We start from the raw sequence: 13412 nt of genomic DNA on the forward strand, positions 1-13412 counted from the left end.
AATAATCACCAAGTACTCAAAAGGTTTTGATATCAAGAGTATTGGTCTCCCAGAATACACAATATTCACTAATTATTCAAAAAAATGTTTGATATCACATTTGATATCAAGATTATTGGCCTCCTAGAATATCAATGATATTCACCAAGTACTGAAAATAAGGTTTGATATCACATCTAATATCAAGAGTATTGGCCTCCCAAAATATCAATAATATTCACCAAGTACTCAAAATAAGGTTTGATATCACATCTAATATCAAGAGTATTGACCTCTCAAAATTTCAATGATATTCACCAAGTACTCTTTGAGTAATGGCCTCCCATTATGTTGAGATGCAAGCTAGACATTCACCATATACTCAATTTGTTTGATCTCATAATACAAGTTATTGTAAGATTGTCACCTCACAATAAATTCTGCAAATACAAGTGACATAATTTGGAAGTCTTTACTTCTTAATGATGTACATAGGGGGTAGGCCCATTAAAATCACATAGTCACAAGGTATATTCATAAATCACAATCCTCCTGGCTGGTATAATTTATTGATCACTAGAGAATCCATCACAACATGGTTTACTCCTTCTAAATCAATATGACCAATATCACCAAAGGTTGACTAAATCATATCATCTATCCACTCCTTTAGACATGTGTCACACTCTCTCTGAATCTCAATCTCCCTCTCCATGTAATAATGTTCTCAGAGGACAAGATCAAGGTGCATAACTCTTATAATATGTAATGGAATAAGATAGACTAATATAATACTCAAGGATCTATTGAGCCCCTTTCCATCAAAAGTAATTTCCCCTTCATATTCAAAAGAATGTGGACTTCCCACCAAGATATCTCTCTTTATATCTCAAAGTGGTGGAATATTCACATAGAGGGCACTACTATGTTCAAGGTGGCCAAGAAGTTGAAACATATCAAAAACAAAATCAAGAAGTGGAATAATTCAAATTTTGGTAACATATTCCAATCCAAGGCTAAGATCTTAGAGGACCTTAGCATCATTCAGGGTGTTATTCAGAAGGAGGGCTATAATAAGGAGCAACTAGAGGAGAAAAAAGTCATTCTTTTCGAGCTTCACAATATTACTGGTCAAGAGGAAGCTTACTGGAAACATAGATTGAGAGTTGTCTAGTTAAAAGAGGGGGACCCAAACACTAGATTTTTCCATATCTCTACTTTGAAACATAGATTCCATAATTTGGAATTAGCAGAATGAAAAAGGGGGTTGTTGTTTTGGATGAAGAAAAAGATATAGCGGCAGAGGCCATCTCTTTCTTCTCTAATCTTTTGACTAGAGACCTTAATCTTTTGGAAGATGATCGGCATGATATTATCTCTAACCTCCCAACTTTGATCTAGCCATAGAACAACACTATGATTGAGGCTATTCCTTCCCCTTTGGAAATTGAGCAAGCAATGTTCTTCCTCCTTGTAGAAAAATCCCCAGGTCCAAATAGTTTCCCCTCTTTCTTCTTCCAATTGTTTTGGGAAGTGGTTCAATAGCATATTTTCAAAGTGGTCCAAGAGTTTTTTTAGAGATAAAAGTATGCTCAAGGAAGTTAATGCAACATTCTTAGTGCTTATCCCTAAATTTTTGGGGGTGTATTCTATGGATACTTTCAGAGCTATTAGCCTCTGCAACTCTTTCTACAAGATTATTTCTAAAGTCCTAGTTAATAGGATTATCAAGAACCTCCCTATTATAATTGCTCCTTAGTGGTATGGTTTTGTTTTGGGGAGGAAAATACTAGATTTTATCATGAGTGTTCATGAACTCATTTACTCTTTGGAAGAAGGAAAGAGAGAAGGTTTTCTCCTCAAGATTGACCTATCCAAGGCTTATGATCAGGTTGATTGGTCTTTTCTCATCGAGGTTCTTAGAGCCTTCGAGTTTGATTCTAAAGTCTGCAAGCTTTTCAACCAACTAATTACTAATTCCTCTTTTCCTATTTCATAAATGGTTCTCCTTCAATGTTCTTCAAACCCTCAATGGGGTTAAGGCAAGGGGACCCCCTATCACCCATTCTCTTTATCATTCTAGTAGAGTGCTTGAGAAGAATGATTTCAGCCAACAAAATTTTAGAGGCATTAAAAGGAATCAAACCTTCTTCTAGTCCCCTGGTCTTCTCTCATCAACAATTCATGGATGAAACCATTATGGGGGGTGAATCTTTAGTTATGGAAGCCAGGGTGCTCAAAAATATTTTGAGCTCTTACACTAGGGGATCAGGGCAACTTATCAACTGGAACAAGATCTTTGTCTTCTTCACCAATATTTTACCTATGAGACAGATGTGCCATAAGTATCCTTCCCTCTACTTATTTGGGTCTCCCTATGGGTCTCAAACCCCCTAATTCTTTCTAGATTAGTCTTATTTCAATAGGTTTAACAAGAAATTGGCTAGTTGGAAGGGTATCACCCTAAGGAAAGCAATCAAAATTTACTTGGTCAAATCCACCCTTCAAAATCTTCCAACCTATATGTTGAGCCTCTTTGGGATTCCCAGCAAGTTTACTGACCTAATGGAGAAGATCCAGAGGAATTTTCTATGGTCTGGTTTCAAAGATCACAAGAGATTTCGTCTCATTGCTTGGGACAATGTGTGCCTCCCCAAACAATAAAGCTCTTCAAGCTAAATGGATTTGGAGAATCTTTTCTAGCTAGGGGGATTAGAGAGATATCATAGAGGAAAAATATCTTCAAAGACCTTCCATTTGATACCTGTTCAATGAAGAAACCATTCCCAATGACTCAAATATTTGGAATGACATGCTCAAAGCCAGAGATACTGCCAAAAGCTATGTGAAGTAGAGAGTGGAAAAAGGTAATGAAATTCTTTTTTGGCAAGAAAATTGGTTGTTCAAGGGGCCTCTCCTCAATTTCCTTGCTTTTGACAGATGGGCTAATACTTGCATTCAGAGGTTTGGTATTAAAGTCAATGACTACAGATTAGGCCAAGAGTGGAGAGACCTTTATTCTATCTCTGAGGATCTCAAACCTATGATGACTATCCTCCACTCTCTGATTTCAAACAATGATTAGGACAAGTTAGTGTGGGAGAAAACTTCTTGTGGCATTTACTCAATGGCTTATGGGTACCAAGCTTGGATGAAGCAAGATTCCAAACCATTATGGGAGAATGTCTAGTACCTTGACCTTATTCCTAAAATAAACATCTTCTTTTGAATTTTCCTCCAGAATACGGTTCTAACTATTCATAATCTCCGCAAAAGGAGACTCTATATTCCTAACGAATGTGTTCTATACAAAAATCAAGCAGATTCAGTGGATCACATGTTTATTCATTGCACTTTTATGAGAGATTTGTGGTCTAGTTGCAGTCAAGATTTTGGTTTGAACTTGTGTGCCCCAACCTCAATTACTGACTTCTTCAGGCAATGGGACAATTCTTGGAAGGGAATTGGTCTTTATTCCATCAAAAAATGCACTCTCCCCCACTTTGGTTGGGGAATATGTAAAGAACACAATAATTATATCTTCAAGGATGCCAACCTTCCTACCAAGATTGTGTTGGGTAAAATTCTAAATGCCCTTATGGAAGATTATCTTTTTTGCAAAGGATCTAACCCATTTGTAGGAGGCAACTGAAGAGGTAAAGACACATAGAAAAGAAGAAAATAATGCCATTAGTAGTTACCCCCAGATGGGTGGCACAAAGTGAATTTTGATGGGATAGTAAATGGTAATCTTAGAGAAGCTAGAAGTGGTGGAGTGATTAGAAATTTCTTTGGTTATGGCATAGCGGCTATCACCTTCCCTTTGAGGCATCGAACTAACCACTTTGCTAAGGTTTGTGTTGCCCTTCACACTACTAAGCTAGAAAAATAAATTGGTGTTAGATGCCTCTAGCTTGAGGGGGATTCTAATAACATCATAAAGTGCCTCAAAGGTGAACATTCTCCTTCTTGGTCTATTGAGAATATGGAAGAAGAAACTAAACAAATCCTACTTACTTTTGAGAGATTCTACATGTCACATGAATATAGAGAGGCAAAATTGGTAGTTGACTAGATGACTAATGAGGTGGTCAAAAAAGACACATCAACTAGGTGGATTAATGGTGACAAGCTCCTAGTGGTAGTTAAAAGCATGATTGAGAAAGATAGAATCCAGGGAAGGATGGGTAGTATAAACAGTAATGATGAAAGGTAATGTTGTCAGTTCCACATATCACCTAATGAAAGCTAAGCATGGGTTGAACATGAGGAAACTTAATTTGGTGGCTTATTGGCATGCTTTCTAGGTGTTTAGTAGTCACAATTGCTCTTATATTCTTGAGGACAAAAGCAAGCTTAGTTTTGGTGAGAATTATCAAATTTTTGTTCTTCTCTTTCAGATTTTGCAGATAATCATCCCAACCCTTAACAACACTATGGTGGGAGAAAGACATTGCAGAGAGCCGGAGGATGAAGTGACAAAATGGAAAAGGAGGTCAAAGGTTTGTGAGAAGCTAAGGGAAGGTGGAATTTCAAATTACATTGAGAAATTGCATGGCTATAACCAAAAGGTGACTAAACTTATGGTCATGTCTTGGAGAGAAGGGAAAGTTAAAATTGACAAAAATGATTCCCAGGTTAATGAAAGTGGTATTGTGGAGGCCACTAACTCCCCTTCCAAGGGCATCGCATTCTTTAGGGATAAGAAGGTTTCCCTCAATGCTGTTAAATATTTTTCTAAGAAACCTAAGGAGATAAAGGATTTGGTGAAGAAGGGAGTGTACTATGAACCAGCTTTGATAAAAAAACTCTGGAGGTTTTTTCTTAGGGTGATCATCTCTTACATTACACTAGACACAAGGTAGGATAGATTCCATACCCATCACTTTGTCATCCTTAACCACTTCAGGTATGGTACTAAGATCTCCATCCCCTACTATATCTTCTTCTCTGTAAATAAGAATATCATGTGATATAAAAAGAAATCTTATGCTAACCTAGCTTACAATGAAGGCTTGTTGTTATTGATTTATGAGCACTTTAAGGATCAAACCTATGGAAAATCCATAGCACATGAAGTGGAGTCCTCAAAGAACACAAAAAGCTTATATCCTCATCTAACACCGAGGATAGTGTTGTGCTTCATTCAGATGATGAAGAGGAGGTAGCAAAGATTATAAAGGATTTGTGAAAAAAATAAGAAGAAAAGTGAACCCAAAAAGAATATAATCAAGGTTGGGAAAGGTTTGATGGGGAAAATTATTAAGTTTGAGGTTACTTATGCTGAGGACTATAACGAGGAGGATGAGGGAATGGACACATAGGAGGAGAATAATGTGAAAGAGGAGGTTACTAGCAAGGTCCCTATTTGTAGGAAGGTGGAAATCCCAACCAAGAGGAGAAGGGGCACTGAAATGGACGCAGATCAAATTTTTGGTAAGGGATAGGAAACCACCCTAAATGCCTAGGAGGAGAGAAATGAGGATTATGGCACAAAAAAACCACCTATACTTTTGGCTCTAAGAACAGGAAAATGGTCTAGAGAAACTTTGAAACTTGGACTGCAAAAATTAGCATTATGAGAGAAACTATCCAGCCTGAGGTCTTGGAGGGAAATGATGGCAGAATTCATCTAGAGGAACTTATTAATCCAACCATGGTGATTCTCAGTGATAATGTTAGGGAGGTGGAGATGAATCTCCTCAATAATGCCCAGAACAACATGATAGATAACTTCTGGTCTATCAAGTGGATTTTTTTATGAAACTAAGGAGATAAAGAATAGGTTGTAGGATCTAGAAAGGAAGGAGGGGGAAGATAGGATTGACAGAATCAACAAACTGGATAACAAGGTTACTAAGGTGGAAAAAAGAATGGAAAGAATGGAGAGCTCTCTCCACAACACTGCAAACTACAGCTTCAATATTATCAAAGCATTAAATGATAATATCGACCAGCTACATACTATGATGAAGGCTAGCACAAGGGTCAAAGATGACATGGAAAATGTGGACAACATGGAAACTAAAGATGATGTCAACCCCCTAGATGAGAGCTTCAGCAATAAAACGAGATCTGACAAGAAGAAGAGGTAATGACATACAGTTGATTAGTGAAGAGACTAAGACAATGTAAATGAAGAAGCTCAAGGCTGCTGAGCTGGTAAAAAATACGGTGCCTTGATTGGTTCCCCTAGCTTTTCTGATTTTCCTTTGGTTTTTCATTTGGTAGACTTGCCTGCTCTTTCAGAGGCTGTATTTTATTTGTCATGTTCTCCCAGCCTTCTATGGCCTATTGTTTCTTTGTTGATTACCTTCATGCTCCATACTTAATGTTGGCTTCTTTTGTTTACTATTGGGTTTCAGGCACGCGTTAAAACCCATTTTACTTAATCAAAAACATAATACTCAAGGATAATTCTACATAGTGATATAAGATCATTCCAATGTAAGATAGATAAAGATCTATTTATGGGATCATTATATTATTATTATTTTTAAAATTCTAATTATATCATCTCATATATTATAACTAAAAAAAATTAATAATAATAGCACATATTATCATAATATAAAATAGAGATAAAACAATAATAATGTAAAAATAAATGCATTACCTCAACATTATCTTACATACTCTATGGGACTTGATGCTTTGTTAACAGTCACCACCGAAAGGGTTCTCATATGATTCGACATTAGAAATTATTTCTCTCAATTGTTTGGCTTCAAGTATTAATATTTCATGTCTTTACATAGTGTATGAACTTTTCATTGGATTATTACTAATCTCAAGTAATCAAGTGATAATTCCCTCCATGTATATCCTCATTATCTTGTAAGAGTATCACCCTTTCAAAATGGACACATCTCTCCAATGAATATATTTCATGATTATTAAAAAGAGGACTTGTATATTGCCACCAATGAAAAGAGTCCTTAAAAAAATTAAACTTCTCACAATAGTCATTCTCATAAACGTTATGCTTCACTTTAATAATTCTTCCTTCACATTGACTCCATGTGAGTTATGTGTTATCCTTAGAATGTAGAAGAGTAGATGTAATATGGAAAATTTATCATTGTGTGTTTTCAACAATTTGGATTGCTATTTTTCGTGCTTATATATTATTGTATTTAGTCACTTGATCTATGATTCAGGGGTCCCTTTTATGTCTAGTATAGGGCATTTGCAACTTTTATCAATTTTGGATAATTATTCATCCATGTTAGATTCACTTGAATCCCACCACCTATCCATGCACAACTATGGGCTAAGGTCATGTATGAGATGCACCTGGCACATTTAATTAATTAATTCATAATGTTTAGAGTAAAAAGAATTTTTAACTTAATTAATTTATTCATAATGTTTAATTAGTTAATTTAAAAAAAAAATTCTTACTTAAGTTAAATTGAGGAAGCTTCAATTTGGATTTAATAGTTCTTTAATTTATGTATGCATCCTAGAGTTTGTTTCAAAGCACCTTGTGTGTTTAGGATTTCTTGCACATGATAGGTTATATGCATGGTGTCTACTAGGTTACATGAGAATTCACCATTTCTAAATTCTAACAAATCTCACATTATCTTCACTCGAACCTTTCTATAAACTAATTCGAGAGAAGAAAAAAATGACAAAAAAGTTGAAAATCAATATAGAAAATACAATATAAATGCCCCTAACATTAAAATAAAGCAACTTAATCACTTTATACCCTGAGCATAATAGAAAAAAACATACGGATACTATATTCACCTTTAAAGTAACATAGTATAGTTATAGGCGTTAGATTTCGATAGTACATAATACTTAAAGCATAATAGAAAAATACACAAGAATGAAATTTTCACCTTTAAAGTAGCATATTATAGTCATAGACATAGGTTTTTACATTCTAATAGTAGTTAGAGTATGCAATTGTGAATTCAAGTTTGTGAATTTTGTTAGCATCAATGATCCATGCTTATGATGAAAGAGAGATGTAGCAAGAGATCATTAAATATGATCTAAAACATTATACTAACAAAATTAACATAGTTGAATCTAGAATTACGTACTTTAACTACAATGCGATTTGGAATATAATGTCTATGACTATAATCACATACTTTCTATCTATGACTATGAAACATTACGGTAACAAGATTCACATAGTTGATTCTACAATTGCATACTTTAACTACTATGCAATGTGGAAATCTAATGTCTATGACTATAACTCTAAGAAAAATTTCATCGTTGCATTTTTTTCTATTATGCTTGATTATACTATGTCATAAGAATGCACACCTAATAAGTTTTAAACGTGTTGTATATCTATAACAAGTTCAACATAGTGGCGAGTATTTGCCTATAGTTAATTTTAGTTTTAATATAAAATAATTAATTGATATATTAGTTTTTTAAATATTATATTTTATAAAGAATAACTATGAAACATAATATAAGGCAAGAACCTACAACACAATGATAAATAGAAAACCTCTTATCAAAGAAGTCTTGGGTTCGAATCTACATGCATTTAATAAATAATAATAATAATACTAATTAATCACAACACATAACAATTAATGTTGGCTCCTTCCTCAATGAAATTAGTGTATAAGATGTTAAATCTATTACTCAATCATTGGTAGTGAGTCTCTTATCAAAGAGGTTTTAGGTTTGAATATACTTGCATTTAATAAATAATAATAATAATTAATCACAATACATAACAATTAATGTTGGCTCTGTGTGTTACTGATAAAGAAAAAAATATTAAACATAATATATGATTATAATATAAACTTGTAAAAGATTAAAATTTGAAACTAAATATTATTTTATTTATAATATAGTGAAATAGTTATTTATTAAATTAATTGAATGTTAAATTTTAAAGTAAAATTGGTATATAAATAATATATATTTTTAAATGATATGTCTACAAATGCGAGTAGTGCCTTCTGAAATATTGGCTCCTTCCTCCATGACATTAGTGTATAAGATGTTAGATTTATTAGTCAATCATTGGTAAGATAAATAATTTTGATCATTTTATAATTAAAAAAATTATCATGTTAACTTTGCAATATTTTTCAAATAATAAAAGAAAAAGTATTGAATAGCAATTGTTAGACTAGACTTAGATATCTAATTAAATTAAATTAAATTTATGAGTATATTATTATTTCTAATATAATATATTAATATTCATTTTAATTGTACTGCTACTCATATTAATACTCATCACAAATTTCCAGTATCTAATGGTAGACATCATCTACTTCGTGTTAGATTTGCCATCTGTTTAGTGTCATTTCCGTTCGTAAATATATGTAATTCGTGGTTTTGGTCTCAATCCACTATTTCTTCTCTGAAGATGAATGAGAAAATTGAATAGGGTGTGCCACCTAATGTGGGTCTGTAGATTATACAAATTCTATTATTAAATGGAGGATTCTAAAGCTTCTAGATTCGTCATATTCCTCTCTCCTTTGCATTTTGGATGAGCATGTTGCAAGATAAAAATTGTTGGTGGAAGGAGATAAAGGCGAAAAGGTTGAAAAGCCATGAGAATGAGGATTCCAAAACTCAATTGGATCTGGTAATGTAGTAATAGTCATCATCATCCTCAACCTTAGTGAGTGTGCATATGGACCAGGGCTTTCATCATGGAAATCAATATCTTTCAAAAATAGGTGGCTAGGGTTTTAAGAAGAAGATGACAGAAGATTCTCGAAGAATCGCTTATCATCCATGGCCAGACTACTTGTTCTGTGGCTTTTTTAAATGACCTTAATTTCCTAGACTCCCTTAAAGGAAGTGTTTGAATTTCAGCAAACAAGTCTATCAGTGGACAATGAAGAGCTCAGATGCAAATATAAAACCAACCTATGTAAATTGTGGAAAGAAAATCAGGTGCACTTCGACTTATGTAGACTTTCAAATGGGTTTTTAGTGGATTAGAATTTTGTTAGTTGAGCTTATGCCCAAGTCAAAATTGAAAGTAGTGAACAAAAAGAGCTGAGGGCTATAGGCTTCTTTTGAGAAGTTGCATTGTTTGATGTTATTATTATCATTTTTTTGGATAGTTGATTGCTACTAGTGGTTTGTAAGCACTAGTTATAGAGATATGGTAGTGCAGGTGGGTGGGTAGGGCCGTTGATTTCAGACCATGTCGTGCTCTGTTGTTAACTTGATCTAGAATCTAGAAGAAGTTTGTAGAATTTTTTTTTTTTTCCGATTTTCTGTATCAAAAGATAAGTTTTACCCTGGCAAAATTGCTACTATCCAATCAGAAAATTGAAATTGTTGATTACAAATTAATTTGAAATTAATTTGATTTTTAAAATTTAGAAAATAAGTAGTTTTGGTTGTAAAAATTAATTGTGACCATAAGTGAAAATATTAGTAACAAGAGCTCTTTGTGAGCTGGAGTCCCTGCCTTTTGGGGTCATTGTGGGGGTTGTAGATGTTAGTAATTCTTTGAAAATGATTTTGCACTTAAAATTTTGTGTTTCTATAACAATCAAATAATATTTTACTATTTTGAATGATGTACTCTTATACGATTTATAAGTTTAAAACAATATTATGTAATTATAAAAAGTTCTCAAATCTTTCAATTGATGTCACGATTAGGAATTATTTTAATGAAGATAACCTAACTATTAATTTGCCATCAAATTATGGGGGCTAAAATTAATTCTTCCCAACACATTTATAATCTTTGATTCAACTTTCAACTCATGATTTTTATGATTAAGATAGATTTTAAACAAATTTTGAGTATAAAAAAGGAAAGGTGAATTTGTTCAATAGTTAAATCATTTAGTAAATGGTAAAAAGTATAGAACACATAAAATGTATAAATAGATAGAATTAATATAATATTTTAAAAATATATAAATAATAAGGATACTTGAACAAACAATTCAAATAAATTGGCAGCTAATGTTTGGATGGCTATCACCGAGGTCGCCACTTCATTATATTTGCATGAGCAGACAAAAGATAGTAGCCATTAAATCGGTTTGTTCTTATCCAATTTCCTTTAACACCAAATTGACACGTTGCTGAAGTTTGTATAAAATATCAAACACATTCTGACAAGAATATTAATTACATTCTTATCTTTTGAATTTTTTCTGAATTTTACTATTCTGGAAAATATATTTATGCCCAGGAAAATTGACTTTGACCAATCAAAAAATAGAATTTTAGTTCTAATAAATGATTTAAAAATATACAGCTCAAAACTTTAGAGATATGACCTTGCTTGCTTTAAAAAAAAAATACTAGAGAGGTCAAACAAAAACATTAGTTCGATACCAGGACTAACAAATATCTTATTAGAAGATTTTTTTTTGAATCACCAATATGTTTAATGTTTTAATTGACTATTTAGCCAATGCAAGACTTCTAAGAGGTTGGTCATTCCAACAACACTCTTAAGAGCAATAATGAGTATAAGAGAAAAAATAAATGAATTAACTTTAAAAAAATTAAAGATAAGAGAAATAAATGAAATAACTAAAAAATAGAATAAAATTAAAGACAACGATAGCGAGAGAGTTGGTTGTCACGGTATTGTAATGTATGAAAGAATATATATAGGGGGTAGAGGACAATTAAGATTACAATGATTGAATTGATGAAAGTAGGCAGCACATAGTCTCGTGAATATGCGAATACATTTTCTTTATAGGACTGGCCCCACCATCTTACGTGGCCAATATTAAAGCAGCTGCATTATTTTCACACCCGTCGCTTTCACCTTTTTACAAGATTGACAAGGACGTCGATGTGATGTTGGCACAGATCCCTAGAGAAGGGCTTAGCTGGAGTGTCGGCACTCGGCGGCTGCGTTAACTTTGACTACACCTCTAGTCCACTCTTAACCCCGCTTCTGGGTTAAAGAGTCTTTCGTTGCCGTGGGTTGCATATATAAGATCTCATGGTTAGTGGTCAAAAGGTTTTCAATAAAGGAGGATATATAATCTTTAGGCTCTGATTTGGAATATATTTTCTATTTTTCGTTTGGTTCGTCAATTAGAATAGGGAATAGGAATACATATTCTTATTTTACCTCTAAAATGAGCTTATACTCATTCTAAAAAATGACTATTATTGGTATAGCCATTTGTATTCTCAATATTCATTCCTATTCTCCATTCCTATGCCTGCAACCAAATGGGCCCTAAGTGTTTTTGAGTCACATGACTTAGTTTGAACAAGTTTTGAATCAGTTTGCACTTAAAATTTAACGTCTGCAAAATGTTGTCAATGTTGACACTATTTTTTTGATTAAGTAAAAGTAGGTTTTAAAGGACCCGAAACCTTTTCACAACTAGTATTTCAAGAAACAGATAGAGCAAATAAAAGTAAACACGAAATAGACCTCCAAAAAGAACAAAGATGAGGCCAAAGAGAGAACTGCTGACAAAGACAGCAAAAAGTTAGCACAAAGACAACAAAAAGACAACAAAAGAGACAACAAAGAACCAACTAGGTAGTCTTGATCATGTCCAGTGCCTAATCCGCTAGAATCTACATGTTTTTAGCCACTACCTTCACCTCGTCCTTCTTGCCTGTGTCTTCACTCTTTTTTGAATGAGCTCTAGTGCATTTGCTGTGACCTTGGCTATCAACAACCTGAGGGGAATCCTGGCCTTTATCCATTTCTAGTTTCTTCATCAGAGTACTCACATTCTCAGCCATTTGTTTGATCAATTTCTCCAGGTTGTTTATCTTTGTTTCCATCATCGTGATCTTGCCCTGGTTAACATTGAAATCTCTATCCATTGCCCTGTTATGTTGACAATATTGTTTGACAACATTATCAAATGCAATTCACATAAATTAACTATTAACCACCCCTCTCAACAATTGGACAGTTCAACTTTCAGTTGTTTAAGAAGGGAGGGGTCTATTTAAGACCTTGTGGATCGAATCCACTAGGAGCATTCATGTATTAAGAAGTTTTGGTTGGAAAGAAACAATAAAATAATTGGATTTCCTACAAATTCTCGTGTTCAAATCTTTTCCATTGTGGTGTAAGCATTGATTCTTACATTTTGTTGATTGGGATGGTTACAGGAATGAATTAGGAGAAATTTGACTTTTTGTTTGATTCAATTCGATAAAGTTTGGCTATTTTGTGAAAATTATGTTGAAACCCTCACTCTGGCTAGGGTTTTCAATTCAAATGCCTCTAGTTTGCATTTCCATCGTTGGGATTCAACAACCCTTTGTGGAATTCAGTTAGGTGCAATGGAATTTTAAGATTCCTAAAGATTTTTTCAAGAAAACTTGTTTTGCTATTTTTAATAGCTAACCACAGTCAAGCCTTTGTCTGTGATCAACCATAGAATTGATTGGAACATGATTTTGTGTGTGGACCAAAGCCACAAAATGATTGATTTGGAGGTGTTGGGATGTCACAA

This window comes from Cupressus sempervirens, chromosome 10 (assembly GCF_028749045.1).
Source record: "Cupressus sempervirens isolate cs-2001-9-10 chromosome 10, ASM2874904v1, whole genome shotgun sequence".
NCBI classification, from domain to species: Eukaryota; Viridiplantae; Streptophyta; class Pinopsida; order Cupressales; family Cupressaceae; genus Cupressus; species Cupressus sempervirens.